The 16,551-nt window shown below is 35.6% G+C and overlaps 1 protein-coding gene across 1 annotated transcript in view; it reads left to right on the top strand.

The window, feature by feature from the left end:
* Positions 1–16,551, top strand: part of ODAD2 (outer dynein arm docking complex subunit 2) — a 217,122-nt gene that overhangs the window by 56,883 nt on the left and 143,688 nt on the right. The window lies entirely within an intron of this gene.

Genomic DNA, 16,551 nt, shown 5'->3' with positions numbered 1-16,551 from the left:
AGAAACTTCTGTGAACACAGGTGAAGTAACTTTCTTAAGGGCACCCAGCTAATAAATTTTGGGGCCAGATTTGAACTCAGATTTTCCTGATCCATGGGTTTTCTCAGCATATTGTATTAATGCCAAATAGCAAATGTATTTTGCATTAAGTTTTGATTTTCCATGATTTTCTTAATACATGAATGCCTCTCACTTTAAATGAGATCACATTATAATTTAGTTTCAGAACAAATGTCAACCAAATCAAATCTGGATTTATAATCATTAATAATTTATAATCACTAATTCAAAACCTCAATTTTTCCAAGGGCTGTTAGCTGCCAGCACCTCAGATTTCAGAACCCACTGCTTTCAATTAGCTCTTGTAAAAAGAATTGTGGTAGTACTGTCACCTCCCTATAACCTTTTTTGTTTCCTTTAAAATCACCAAACCTAGCCAGATCAATTCCTTTGTGTTCTTAACCCAGCCCCACCCTTCCCCTCACCTCCCACCAGCCTTTTCAGTTTTAAACCTTGGAAACCCAAGTAAGAGAGGGGCTTCACATGGCAGGCTATCAATTTCATCCCCCCTCCTTTGGTACTCATGAGGTTCTAAGCATTAGGATACACCCTTTGAATGGTCTTTCAAGGACAGAGTAATATGCTACTCAAAGAATTTCATGCTATAAATTTACTTCCAAGAGTTTCCATTTGATCAATGTTATAACCTGATAGAATACTCTGTCTGAAATTGCTAACAGGCATTTCTTTAAAAGTTTCTCAAATCCTCCTTATCGCACCAGAATCAAACCCTTCTTACATGTCTTTCCAAGGCATCAGACCCTTTCTTTTCAAGCCCTCCCTGCAACCAGACTCCAACTTTCTTTAGCTTTCTACCCATTCTCGACATGCCTACTTGCTTAAACTTTCTCCCTTCCTTTTCTTTTTATATCCCTCCGGTGAACTTTGATTAAAGCTTACCAACTTTGAAATTAACCTTTCATTTTGCTCTAATTCCTCACTTTTCTTGTTTCACTATTTTCTTAAGTCCATCTCATCTTATCAATGATATTCTAGTCCAACTTCCAAAACATCCACTCAGCTGTTACAAAAATCTTTAAATCATAATTTAGCCATTTACAGTAAACAGATTACATTCCAGTTACAAATTTTAGTCTCTGATTAGTTTATAATGCCATAAATTTCTACAAACCCGGAAAAAGACTTCCTTCTTTTTATTTTCTGTCTTTATCTTTGCAAACTCCAACCTGAACAGTGCTGTGAAGGCAGAGAAAAATATCAGCTCTCACTTTTTCCTCCTTATCTTCCACTCAAAGCCTGATCAAAAGTCAGTGCTTAATATTAACTGACAGCTGGGGCAGCTGTTTTGAGGTTGTTCTAGGCTTCCTCACTCCTTTTCTGTGCTGTCTTGCCATGACTTTTTTTTCCTCCTCTAGTTTTTTTTTTGAAGGGGGGAAGGTAGGGCAATTGGGGTTAAGTAACTTGCCCAAGGTCACATGGCTAGTTTTGTGTTAAGTGTCTAAAGCCAAATTTGAACTTAGGTCCTCCTGACTCCAGGGCTGGTACTCTATTCACTGCACCACCTAGTGCCACCCCCTCTCCCCCATCCTCTAGTTTTTTTCAAGTTTGGTTCTTAACACATGCAGTTGATAATAAAAGTTTTGTGTTCATTTGGCCAAATGTGTTACCAGTAATTATAAATATAGGTTACTGAGTCCTGTCTGTACTGGACGTTCACTGTCAAAGTGGCAGGCTTTTTCCTCTTCCCAGGCTTTTTTAATAGCTTGCTTAATGGGGCATCAGCAGGAGGCATACATACTCTATGCCAACCCCCTGTTGGTACTGGTGCTCCTTTAACCTTTCTGTCCCTGGGCAGCCTAATGTTGGGTAAAGGTCCATACCTATCAACAGCCCCTTTCCATATGCACGACTTCTTTTCTTCATGCACAAATGAGAAAGAATTAGTTTGGGTTCGGGACTTATTTCTCTTTATCCTTCCTGAATTTTGGGGGGTTAACAGCTAAGTAATGCCAGGGGGGTCCACTCCAGCTTGAGATTAGACAAAGGTCCCAGTGCTGGCTGCTGGGGTGGGGTTTATTCTCAGTGGGTCAAAAGCACTCAAAAAGTTTCCTGCCTGGCTTGCCAGATTGTTAAAAGGAAAATTCTGTGTTAGAGCCTTCATCCTGATCAAAGAGGTAGAACTCCAGAAAAGAAAGTTAGAAAGGAGTTTAGCAACACACCAAGGCAAAAAAGCATTGGTGGGACTACCCAGGATTCATACCAAGCACTGGTTTTGTAGACAGGAGTAAGTGGCTTCCATATAAAAGCAAAGGCATTTTAATTGGCTCATGCAATTTTGAGGAGGTGGGATTAGTGCCACCTTGGCTCCTCCTTAAGTATTTTGATTGGCGCACAATTGTAACGAGGAGATGGGATTTGAGGCATGCTCATTAGAGCAAATTGCCCTCTCCTGAAGGACCACTCGCTCTTCCTAGATTTTATACACAATGAAGCAATTAACCATTTTGTTAAGCGCCTACTAATGTGTCATGCACTGGGTTAGGTGCTAGACAAACTGAAAAATGAAACAACTTTTGTACCAAAGGAAATTATATTCTTTTCAGGGTGACAACACATAGAAATTTGCTTTGCTTGACTATGTGTATTTGTTTTTCTTTTTTTCTTTTTCAAGGGAAGATAGGAGGGAGAGAAAATAAGTGCTTGTCAAGTGAAAACATTTAATAAATATATACAAAACATATAATATAAAAATAAGGTGATTGTAATATTATGTCTCAGGATAGGGAGGCATTAGCAGCTACAGGGATCAGAAAAAGCCTCACGTCAAATAAACATTAATTTTGATCTGACTAGCTTCCTACTGGGTAGTGGAAAAATAACCAAGTAGAGAAATATCAATTACTGTTGAAAAAATTGATGAGCTCATCATTACCTAAATAGTTCAGGGAGTGATAGCTTATTATTTATACAGGGCTATGAGCTCAATTCTTGGCAGGTATGTAAAGGGAATTGGTATTCAAATATTTGGTTTTGAAATATACAAATTTTAACTTTTAAATTCAGTATGTAAATTCTTTTAATGATCAGATTTTTTAGAATAATTAAAAATTTTTAACAAGTTAAAGAGAGTTTTGTGTTATTTTTTTTTAAAGTATATGGCATAAGTCCTTTAATTGGTCATGGTGTTGATCAGAATTCCTAAGAGTTGTTTATCTTTATAATACTGTTGTTATTGTAGAATCTCTCCTCTCTTTTCTTGGCTAATGTAGAAATTTGTTTCTCTTGATTTTACATCTTTGTAATGAATTTTGTTTTTCTTGACTTCTCAATGGGTAGAGGAGGGGAAAATAAGAGAAAACTGATAAGATTGGGGAAAAAAGAAAGTATATGGCACAAAATTCATTTTTTAAAACCAAATCAGAGTTCCTACTTCTCTCTTCTATATAGCTGATAACTTTATAGTCTTGAAAGAAAAGCCATAGATCCTTTCTGACATACCCTATTTTATTTGATAGTTAGCCTCATCACAACTACTCTTGCTGACCAATGTCAAACACAGAAGACATTGTCACAGTGGAGGAAAAAAAAGAAAATTTCTTTTATTTTAGTTTAAAACACATGGGCAGTTTCTTCTTTATCTGAGCTCAAGCTATTGAGATCTCTACCAGCTAAAAAGTATCAGATTTGCTATTACTGAGGTATATTTTTTCTTCCCAAACTTCATTTACAATACATAAAATTATTTCTAATCAATGTGCTATTTATTAAAAAGGTGTTTTCCATAGCTAAAGCTTCCCATGCTACTGCGTGTGCACAGTTGCTTTTATCTGTCCATCTACATGTTTGCTATATTCTTACCCCATCTAATTACAATCCAATCTCAGGGTAAAGTTAGTACATCATTAGTAGAGGAACAGCTATGGCAGAGTAGATGGAGAACCAGTCTCAGAGCCAGGAACAGGTAGGTTCAAGTTTTCTCTCTGACATACTTGCAGTATGGCCTTGGGCAAATCGTCTAACCTAGTGAACTACTTTCTAAGACGGAAGCTCTTACTTTGGGGTCCATGGACACCCATGTGGATATAGTTCAGGAAATATGTGAACTTGAATGGGAAAAATTAGATATTTATTTTTCACTAACCTCTAATTGAAACTAACATTTTCTTCACTTTCTTGCATTTAAGGTAGGGAAATATTCTTTTTTTTTTTTCTGAGAAGGGTTCTATAGCTTCACCAGGCTGCTAAAGGGTGTTCACGAAGTAAAAGATTAAGAACCCTTGCTCCTAGACACGAATGACAGAGAATGTGCTAATATGCCATGGTAGATGGATTTTCCTCACCAGGGACTTTCATATACATATTAAGCCTTGGTTCCATATCTCTCCTTGTCCTACTAAACTAAGTTATTTCCATTTCTCTTGTCTTCTCTTATTCCTTTTCATTGTACTAGACTAGATATGGGTATTATTTTTCAGAAAGAAACCCAAAACCTCTTGCCTCTAAACTTCTTTACTACTGCAAACCAAATTTCATTAGTGGTTACAGTGAAAGATCTCTTTCCTATCTCCAGTTATAAGGAAGTAAATTAGAAATTATAAGTGTGTGGTGACTTGAAATTTGGTAAACATTCATCTATGTGGTTTATAGCCAAACAGTTTTATAAGTAAGATTCAGGTGGGACTAATTCCAGACCAACCCCAATGTCGTTGTTTAAAACTATTTTAAATAAGATTTCATATTTAACCCTCTTGATAGGACAGAGGACTTTTGTTATAGCTAGAAATGGTCCAACTCCAATATAGGCATTCACGGTAACAATGAAGATCAGGTGTAGGACTGCCATTATTTCACTGCCTTTGACACATGATGACTGTGTGATTCTGAAAAAGTCACTTCACATCTCAGGGACCCCGGCAATCCTCTCAGGCTATAAGTTGCATTCCAGACCTTGACATACCTTGATAAAGGTTGTTTTCTTGCTGGGAGCTTACTATACCAAAGAAATTACAAGTTTTGTAAAAAAAAATACACAAAGTATATAAAAGATTCACAGCAGGCTATGAATTGTTGATATAATTACCCTTCCCATACTGATAAGTCTGTATTTTATCCAGGGACCTGTATCATGCTCCCCATTCATAGCACATCTTCTGGTTTCTATTCCTCTAGAGAAAGAAAAAAATTACCTAATTCTCTAAAAATTTATTTTTTTAAATGTTATGATACTGCAACTGACTCAACATTTTTACTCTTGAATCAGTTTATCTTCAATCAGTCTATAACATCCCAAGCCAATCAATCAATCCCTAATCAATAAGACTTGGGGAAATGTACTCATCTTAAGTGAAATGTTGATAGTCATGTCCCAGTAGATGTCTCAATCCTCTCAGTGAGACTGACCAGGGGCATATCCATAGGAAAATACAATCCAACCTTGAAGATTCATCCGCCTGTCACCCCAGTAGGGTTGGGTGATTTTGTTTATAAAGTATAGGAGACTCTTGTTTTTCCAATATCAATAAACCTACAAAATGATTAATTTTCTTTTAATTCACACAGCTTTTCTAGTTATGGGAAAATTGAGTTCTGTTAGACTATATTAAAGTTATAGGGCTGTGTGTGTGTGTGTGTGTGTGTGTGTGTGTATTAGGAGCTATGCTTGGTCACTAATCTGAGTGTACAGATGTAGTCATGTTCAAGCTTCTGCAACTCAAAGAATATTTTCTTTATAAAAATATTTAATAATTATTTTAATATATATTTTATGTATTTTTACATGTAAAAACAATTTTAACACTTAAAAAATTTTTTGAGTTCCAAATTCTTTTTCTCCCTTCCTCCCCTCCCCTCTCATTGAGAAGGCAAGCAACTTGATATAGGTTATACATGTGTAGTCATACACATCACATTTATATATTAGTCATGTTGTAAAAGAAAACAGGGACGAAAAAAACCCCAACCCCAACCAAACTCAAGAAAAATAAAGAATAAAAAAAGTATGCTTCAATCTGTATTGAGACTCCCATCAGTTTTTTCTTTGGAGATGGATAACATTTTTCATCAAAAGTCCTTTGCAATTGTCTTGGATCACTGTATTGTTGATAATAGCAAGCCATTCATAGTTCTTCATCTAACAATATTGTAGTTACTGTGTACAATGTTCTCCTGCTTCTGCTCATTTCACTTTGCATCAGTTCATGTAAGTCATTCCAAGTTTTTCTGAGAGCATCCTGTTTGTATCCTATCACAATCATATACCACAACTTGTTCAGTCATTTCCCAAATGATGAGCATCCCCTCAATTTCCAATTCTTTCCCACCACTAAAAGAGATGCTATACATGTTTTTGTACATATAGATACTTTCCCTTTTTGTTTTTTATTTCTTTGGGATACAGACCTAGTAACAGTATTGCTGAGTCAAAGGGTATGTAGCTCTTTATAGCTCTTTAGGCACTGTTCAAAATTGTTCTACAGAGTCTTTGAATCAGTCCACAATTCCACCAACAGTGCAATAGTGTCTCAATTTTCCCACATTGCCTCCAATATTTGTCTTTTCCTTTTCTGTCATAATAGCCAGTCTGAGGTGTGGGATGATACCTCATTTGCCTTTCTCTAATCAATAGTGATTTAGAGCATTTTTTCATATGATTATAAATAGTTTTGATTACTTTGTCTGAAAACTGCTTGTTTATTCAAAAGGACACTTAAATATATATATATATATGTGTGTATATACAAATAGAACACCACAAGGTTTTATGCTTCCAAAGCAGTTTTCAGTATTTCTTAGTGCTGTTTTTTATTTTCTTCCTAGAGGAGGGAATCTTGGCAACTCTATTGTTCAGAATTTAAAACCTCTGTTCAGTCCAGCCTGTGCAGGGTTAGGTTTTTAAATGATGTGTCTTATATTCATTAAAAAAACAGAAACAACTTACTCTAGAGAAAGAGGCTCATTTAATCACATATAAAACTATGCTGTGCCTTTCAACTGAGTACTTGGTTGCTCTTCAGAATTAGCTTTAACTAATTACCTGATTAATTTTTAAATTCCCTTTTGGAGGCATATAGTAGACATTATTATCTTTATATTGTAGGTCAAATAGCTTATGACAGATTGCTTGGGCCCTATCTGAAGCTCACTATAGAGTCAGAAAATAGATGCAGGTCTGTTACTTCCAAATGAGGAAGTTCTAGCTATTTCCTCAGTTATCAGGTGATTGATTGTACTTCAATGACAAATAATGCAGAGGCCATAAGACTTAACAATTTTCTGTGTTTCTGCTTGTTTTAATAATTTTCATTGGACTACAGACCTAAATGTAAGACAATTTGTTCTTCAAAATTTCTTTAAAAATACTGATCAATTTTAAAATACTTGGCAACTTTGATTTTCTGTGCTTAGTATTTTATTATGGTAAATATGTTTTTTGCTCATTAAGAGCAATATTTCAAAATTAATAACTGTGTTCATTATTTTTCACTCAAAAATTAAGAGTAATAAAAGTAAACAGTTAACCCAGCAATATAAAAGATAATGTATAAAGCATTTCTTAAATGAGAAAAAACTCTTTCATCTATTGCATATGTGCCAGTACAATGATATGAGCTACATGTGGAGTTTTTCCACCTCAAAAATCTTAAAGTGGAAAAAAGGGAGAATATTTAGCCTTTTTTATTACCTGTTGGAAAACTATTGCATGTTGAAATTCTATTGTTTCACAAAATTCCAACTCATTCAGATCACAATCACTTTTATATTCTAACCCAAACAATTTATGTAGTACAAAAGATGAGTGCATTTCATGTAATCAGATTACTTGACAGCAATATTATCACCATAGATTTTAAACTTTTATCCAAGATAAAGAGTAAGCTTCCGTTTTTGTTCAAAATTAAAAATAAGTTTTCACTTGTTCATTCTAAAGCTAAATTATACTGTGCCTGTTGGCAATAAGAAAAATCAATTCATGTTTCATTTGGCCATCTCTTATTGCCGTGGCTCATGATAAATATTTACAAAAAGACTATCATGAAAATAACTGCAGCTTGTCTATGCGCTAACCTCTGGTGCAGAGAATGGAGAGAGAGATTCTACCAAGGACCTATATATTATATTACTCAATGATACTGAGTAACTTTAATGCAAAATGGGTATAGGGAATATGGCCAAAAACACGTTAAAAATATTATTCAGGATTAAAAAATGAGAGTGGCTAAAGGCTCATAAATTTGCACAGAAGTCTCCTATCTATATATCATAAATACCTTCTTGAAGAAGATAATCAAGAGGCACCAGATAGGGCAAGTAGCAAAAAAAAAAAAAGCATTTTAAAAAAGAAATGTTATGTTTTGGCAGGAAATGATCCATTACTGAAGTAAAGGTTATTCCCAAATTATTTCTTTTGTTTAATAAAGCAAAGATCAAAATTAACACACGACAAAGGTATTTGATGCAATTAAAACAATTACAGTCAGACAATTTTAAGCAGAATGGAGATGTCAAAAATGGGGAAATGGATGGAGAACCTCATCACAGGTAATAAACATGTCCTAAAGAAGTTTAGCCATTGTAAATCAGTTGCCATAATGAGGAGACTAAAAGAGTCGAGAAACCACCTCACTCAACTAACATTTGATCTCTTTGCCAACTTGACAGATGTGGCAGCCAAGGGCAATATAGTTTATAGTTTAAAATCATTTGCAAAATTTTACAGCAAATGGGGGTGGGTGGGAGATTATTAAGGAGTAATCCATCATAGAACAGTAAGAAGCATTGGAGAAGAAAATATGTCCAAAGAAAACATGGCAAAAGAAACAACTTTTCAAAATCAGCCTAAAGTATGTTTGAGGATAAAACTAGAAGGGAGGACAGCCGCTGAATGAAAAATGGAAAAGATCTGTAAAGTTTTTTGTAACAAACTCTTTTCACTGTCAAAGACAATAGAACTAAATTTGGAGTCTTTCACCCATAGTATCAAATTCCTGCATGAGAAAGTAGAAATGGAACTGAAAAAAATATGCGAAAAGCAGCCGAACTCTTAGACCAAGGAGACACAAAGATAGTTTATGCTGGATGTGACTGTTTTGAGGACAGGAAGAATCAATATTTTCTTAATATATCTGAAAGACAAGAAGATACTAAAGACTTAGAAAAAATCTGAGACTTTATTTTTACCAAATAAAGTGACCAATAATATATAAAAACTGTCAAATTTTATGAGAATAATCTATGCATTCATTGAGGGCTTCTTTGGTGAAGGTATGAGAAAAAAAAAAAGATCCTGTCATCCATGAATGATATTCTACAGCAAACCACATATTTCCAGTCATCATCTGACTGAAAGGTACAGAAAATGTAATTTCCCACTGTGATATTGCTAGTTGACTATAAAAAGTACCTTAAAGGAAAGGCTCTCATGCACATGCTAAATCATATGTTACTTGAAAAAGATATCGTAGATAACTTTGTTCTATTTTCTGATTAATAATATCAAGTAAGTTATAAAACAAGGAAACATAGACTTGTTAATATCTGCCACTATCATAGATGATAGAGCTCAATGTGAAGTCCAAATCAAAGATGAATTACTTATGGGTGGTGATGTCCTGCAAATGCTCCTCTTTGTGAATGACATGCAACCCTCCAGAATACTGTACCACTTCATAGGTGAGATCAAGTGTATGAATAATTCCTATTGTGAAGGCTTATGATAAGAAAGTTAATTCTCTTGTTCAAATACAACTGGGTATAGAATTGAACAGGAAAAGGAGAATGGGCTGATCTCCTTTGATTAATGGCAAAGTCCTTTCTATGACCCTGAGTTTCTTCCTGAAGCAAAGATTCATCATTTCAATATTATTTTTAGAAATAAGTTTTTATTGATGTTTTCTTTTTCTTACATCACCATAGTTATTTCAGATATTCCTCCCCCTTCCATTCCCAGAAAATCAGCTCATATGACAAATAGTGTTTTTTAGAGAGGGAAAAACAATCCATAAGCACAGTTCATTGATACAGTGAAAAAGTTGGAAAACATGTACAATATGTAACACCTGTGGACCTCCCACCTCATTGAAGGGGTGGGTTGGGGGCAACGCCATTATTCTTATAATGATATTGTACAGCTGTCACAGTAGTCTCCAAAGAATTAATTTTGAAAATTATCCAAAGAGCAATGGACAGAAACATATTAAGGATAAACAGACCACAACAAATAACTAATTAAGGTAGAAAGGTAGTATAAATGATGGCATCAGATAAATATTTGAATACAAAAGATATTACACAGCAAGACAAAGGTGGACTTTGGACAGTTTGTATGATTCACTCAAATCTACCAAATTCCAAGAGAATGATGAGAAGACCAGCATGTTGAATAGATAGCAGATTCAAGGAAGCCTAGAGCAGTGGTGTGCAATGAATGGGCACGCATAAATGACTCATAGTTTACCATCATTGGAAATAGTATACACATTGACCAGATCATGGATCCATTGAATTATAAGGGTATGACTAGGAAATGAGATGGCCAAGAAGTTCGAGGAATCTTACATTTTCATGTGTCCATCTTTTATTTTGAAGGGAATGAGAATATTAAAGAAGAGTGTCAGTCATTTATTATTTTTAGTAGTTTTATAAAAAGTGAGAAGGAATGATAATAGGAAGAAGAAAAAGCAATCAACACCAATTTAAAAACGGAATATAGAGTGGCAGCATTTTTAGAATTTCTTCAAAATACTATAAGCATAGAACTAAGAGACTCTCTAATCTAGGAAATGGAATAAAAATAATGATGTGCAGTTCTAGTGAAAACAGTTGTGAGAATTCATTTCAGAAAGGAACGATTTTCTTTCATAGAATGAGAGATGCCATTATTACTCTGAAAGAAAGTTGGCAGTGATTTTAATTCTTGTGAAATAACAAATCACGATTTCATCCAAAGATACTCTTTTTTTAAAAAAACATTGTACTTTATTTCTCCCCAGTTACATGTAAAAACATTTTTTTCACATTCATTTTTAAAACTTAAGAGTTCCAAATTCTTTCCCTTCCTTCCCCCCAACCCATTGAGAAGGCAAGCAATTCGATATAGGTTATACATGTGTAGCCATGCAAAACATTTCCGTATTAGTCATGTTGTGAAAGAAAACATAGGTAAAAAATAAAAGAAACTCAAGAAAAAATAAAGTTAAAAAAAGTATGCTTCAACCTGTATTTCTCTGGGGGTGGATAGCATTTTTAATCATAAGTCCTTCAGAGCTCTCTTGCATTCTTGTATTGCTAAGAATAGCTAAGTCATTCATAACTGATCATTTTACAATATTGCTGTTATTTTGTACACAGTACATTTCACTTTGCATCACATCAGCTCATGTGTTTCAAGGTTTTTCTGAGAGCATCCTGCTAGTCATTTCATATAGCACAGTTTTATTCCATTACAATCACCTAGCACAATTTATTCAACCATTCCCCAATTGATGGGCATTCCCTCAATTTCCAATTCTTGGCACCAGAAAAGAGTTGCTATAAATATTTTTGCACATATAGGTCCTTTTTCCTTTTTTTAAATCTCTTTTGGGACACAGACCTAGAACTGGTATTACTAGGTCAAAGGATAAGCATGGTTTTATACCCTTTGGACATAGTTCCAAATTGCTTTACAGAATGATTGAATCAGTTCACAACTCCACTAACAGTGTAGTAATGTCTTATTTTTATCACATACCCTCCAGCATTTTTCCTTTTACTTTTCTATCCTATTAGACAATCTAATAGGTATGACATAGTATCACAGAATTGTTTTAATTTGCATTTCTCTAATCATTAGTGAATTAGAGCATTTTTTCATGTAACTATAGATAGCTTTTATTACTTCATCTGAAAACTTCATATCTTTTGATCATTTGTCAATTGGGGAATGGATTTTATTTTTATAAATTTGACTCATTTATATTTGGAAAATGAGGCCTTTCTCAGAGAAACTTGCTTCAAAATTTTTTTTCACACTTACTATTGCTAACTCTTATTTCCCTACATCTTATCCTCCCTGTTTATTCTATTTCTTTCTCCTCTCACCCTGTCCCTCCTCAAAAATGTTTTGCTTCAAAAAAAATGTTTTGCTTCTGACTAACCCCTCCTCCAATCTGTCCTCCCTTCTATCACTCCCTTCTCTTTTCTCCTTTCCCCCTACTTTTCTGTAAGATAAGATAGATTTCTATACCCAATTGAGTGTGTCTCTTATTCCCTCTTTGAGCCAATTCTGATGAGAATAAGGTTTATTCTTTTTCATCTCTCCTTCTTTCCCTCCACTCTTGCCTCTCTTATGTGAGATAATTTACCCCCATTCTATCTCTCCCTTTCTCTTTGTCCCAGTACCTTCCTCTCTCACCTCTTTATTTTTTTAGATATCATCCCTTCATATTCAACTCATGCCTGTGCCCTCTGTTTATATATACTCCTATTTGCCCTAATAATGAGATAATTCTTATGAGTTGCAAGTATCATCTTCCCATGTAGGAATGTAAACAGTTTAACCTTATTAAGTCTCTTATGATTTCCCTTTCCTGTTTACATTTTCATGCTTCTCTTGAGTCATGTGTTTGAAAGTCAAACATCAAAATTTGGTTCTGGTCTTTCCATCAAGAATGCTTGAAAGTCCTCTATTTCATTGATTATCCATTCTTCCCCTGAAGGATTATACTCAGTTTTTCTGGGTGGGTAAGTCTTGGTTGTAACCCTAGCTCCTTTAGCCTCTGGAATATTATATTACAAGGCTTTCAGTCCTTTAATGTAAAAATGGATAAACCCTGTGTTATCCTGAATGTGGCTCCATGATACTTGAATTGTTTCTTACTTACTGGCTACTTGCAGTATTTTCTCCTTGACCTGGGAGTTCTGGAATTTGCTAGAATGTTCTTGGGAATTTTCATTTTGGGTTCTCTTTCAGGAGGTGATCGGTGGATTCTTTCAATTTCTATTTTACCCTCTGGTTTAAAATATCAGGGCAGTTTTCCTTGATCATTTCTTGGGAGATGATGTCTAAGCCCTTTTTTAGTCATGACTTTCAGGTAGTTCAATAATTTTAAAATTATCTCTCAGATCTCTTTTCTGGGTCAGTTGTTTTTCCAATGAAATATTTCACATTGTCTTCTATTTTTTCATTCCTTTGGTTTTGTTTTATTGTTTCTTGATTTCTAATAAAGTCATTAGCTTCCATTTGACCAATTCTATTTTTTAAGGAATTTTTTTTCTTCAGCGAATTTTTGTGTCTTTTTTTTTCTATTTGGCCAATTTTGCTTTTCAATGCATTTTTCTCCTCATTTTTTGTCCTTCTTTCACCATGTGGTCTAGTTTTTTTTTAAAGGTGGTACTCAGTATTTTTTTTATGTCTTATTTACCAAGCTGTTGTCTCTTTTTTTAAAAAAAATGATTTTCTTGCATCACTCTCATTCCTCTTCCCAATTTTTCCTCTAACTCTCTTACTTGATTTTCAGAATCTTTTTTGTACTCTTTTGTGGCCCAAGACCAATTTGTATATAGGAACTTTGATTTGTTATCTTTTTCTGAGTGTGTGTTTTGATCTTCCTTGTCACTATAGTAACTCTATGATTAAATTTTTTTTCTGATGTTTGCTCATTCCCCCAGCCGATTTCTTGACTTTTAACTCTTTGTTAAAGTAGGGCTTTGCTTCCAAGTTGGAGTGTACACTGTTCCAAGCGTTAGGGGTTTTGTGCAGCTATTTTCAGTTCTTCCAAGGTGGTATGATCTAAGGAGAGGTGTTTACTTCTCTCCTGGTCTGTGCTCTGGTCTGTGAGTGATCACAGGCACTCTTTTCTGTCCTGGAACTATGATGAGGGTCCACACAGAGCCACAAGCTCTGGAGTGCTAGTGCTCCTTCTTGCCCTGGGACTGCCACTCAGTATTGCCACCCAGATCTGAGCATGGGCAAAGCAACAGAGCCTTGGCCCCAGTTCCAGCAAAGAGACTTCTGTAATCTCCTTCTGACCTATTGTCCAACCCCCTTACCACCTATAGGCTGAGAGGTCCAGAAAGCAACTCCTGCCACTGCAGGTTCAGTGGCTCCCAAGGCCCGTTCCTGCTTTTCTGGGGCTCAGGTTGTGCTGGATCAGTCTGTTATGGACTGCGCTCCATTCTCACCCACTCTTATCTAAGTTGTCTTTGGCTGGAAAATTATTTCACTCTGTCCTTTTGTGGGTCCTGCTGCTCCAGGAATTGTTTTATGGCATTTGAAAAAGGTTTTTGGAAGCATTTTTGGGAGAGCTTATGCAAGTCACTGCCTTTGCTCTGCTATTTTGCCTCTCCCCCCCCTCCCCCCCACAATATACACTCTTAAGTCTCTGGAAGCAGAGTGAAATATTAAACATTCCAAGTGACTGCTCTCCTTCATTCACAGATCCCTGCACTTCCTCCAAACGGTTTTTAACTGGAATCTCTTTCAATTTCAACATTTCTTTGGCACCTCAACTGAGTCAAAGAACAGAGAAAAATAATTGTACCAAACAAGTTCTTAATATAACAGACATTTTGTTAGGACCAACAGACATATGTGCTAACATACACTAACAGATGTGCTTATATTGGAATAGCAATATGGGACAAGTTCTATGGAGAACAGACAAGAGGGAATCATTCTTTACAATCCTCACCACCTAGAGTACAGAACCATAGGATTGTATATGTAGCACTGGGCAGCGAGGTAGCACCAAAGTGCAGCGTGCTCGGCCTGCAGTCAGGCTGACCTGAGTTCAAATGTGACCTCAGACACACTCACTGTATGACCCTGGCAAGTCACTTAACTGTTTGCCTCAATTTCCTCATCTGTAAAATGAGCTAGAGAAGGAAATGGCAAACCACTCTTTGCCAAGAAAACCTTAAATGGGGCCACAAAGAGTTGGATGCGATTCAAATAATTAAACAGATGTAGAACTATACTGGATATCTAGTCCAACCCCTTTATTTTGTAGACTAAGAAACAGAGGTCCAGACAGATTAAGTGAGATAGGCAGAGTCATATGTGCAGCAAGTGGCAGAGCTGAGAAGTGAAACCAAGTCTTCTGACATCAGATGTCTCACTCTTCTCTCATTAACCTTCTCTAAATGATCTATTTTGGTAATTTGGTCTGCACTGCTTGCCTATTTCGTTTAATTACAACATATGGGAGGAGAAGATAGAAAAGAATTTGAATATAAAATATGGTTTTGCAAATTCTGAGAGAAAAAAAATCCTACCTCTTTTTGGGAAAAGCCTGCCTGAAAATCATGCTTCTGAATACATTTGTTTATTCGGATTTTCTAGGAAAACCTCCTTTCTTCCCCAACTTGCTTTCACCTTGCTCTGATTCTGACTAAAAAAAAATTGAAAGGCAAAATACTGCTGTGATACTAAAATCAAGCATGATGAATTTGGAGAAATGTACTGTTTGCTGTAATTTCACTTATACATTATGTATAAGTCTATTTCACTGTTGGCATCCAGCAGTGGAAATTATAGTACATAAAAAAGAAATTTGCATGTAAAAGCATATTTGAATATAACAATTTAGCAGAGATCAGGTGAAAAGGTTATTTAGTTTTACTATTTTTTACCCAATTTGAGGGAAAGAAAGGCAAAATGGACAGTGAGAAAAATTACTCATGACGTGTATGAATATACATATGTGTATGCATATGTCTGGCATTCTAAAAGCCCCAGTAGGGGCTTCCACACACCAAGATCTTTGCTTCTGAGTCCCATGCTTACGGTGGCTGAGTCATCACTGCAAAATGAGATTGCAGACAAGCAGAAGGCAAAAAAAATACATTTTACTACCATGACTTAAACAGTTACATATTCCTTGCTTTTAGCACTCTATCTTCCTTCTGATCCTGAGAGAGGCTGGGGTAATTATTTCTAACCCAGCTTCTGGGCTTGGCACCAAGCATTGCTATCACCATTACCAAGCAGCCATTGGCAGGAGTATACGTTACAGAAAACCATTGTGCTCCAAGGAGCATGTTCCTCACAAAAACACACAGCTGAGAACATTCAAAACCAGCTGGAATGTCTGGTTAATATTTGGATCACCTTTCCAGGTCTTATACGTGGCTTCTTTGTTGCAGACGGTGGAAATAGGATAACAAAGCCACTCAGGGATTCTGGTTTGGCTTACGTCTGTTGCTTTGCCAATTGCTTTAATTTGATCATGTGCGGTTAAGATAATAAGCATCAAGTGATGGCTATGTTAGTCAATGGCACACTAGACGTGTGTGTGTCTGTGTGTGTATGTGTGTGATTTTTTTTTACCCACTTGTTACTCTGAAAGCTAACAATACATCTATCTGAATATGGTTGGTTAAAGTCTTCCATTTGAAGCAACTCATTTTCAATATATGAACCAGATGAAAAATGTCCTTCATCTATGATGAGCAAAAGTTTAATTATTTATATAGAAGGACCTCAGAGAGAGGGATTATTCTGGAATGCAATGGAGAAAGCAATTCCTATTGATTGAAGAAAGAAATTCAAGG

This window comes from Petaurus breviceps, unplaced genomic scaffold (assembly GCF_028583685.1).
Source record: "Petaurus breviceps papuanus isolate PSGF00001 unplaced genomic scaffold, PetGlider_PUasm1.0 178, whole genome shotgun sequence".
NCBI lineage: Eukaryota > Metazoa > Chordata > Mammalia > Diprotodontia > Petauridae > Petaurus > Petaurus breviceps.
This window is presented reverse-complemented; position numbering and strand designations above follow the sequence as displayed.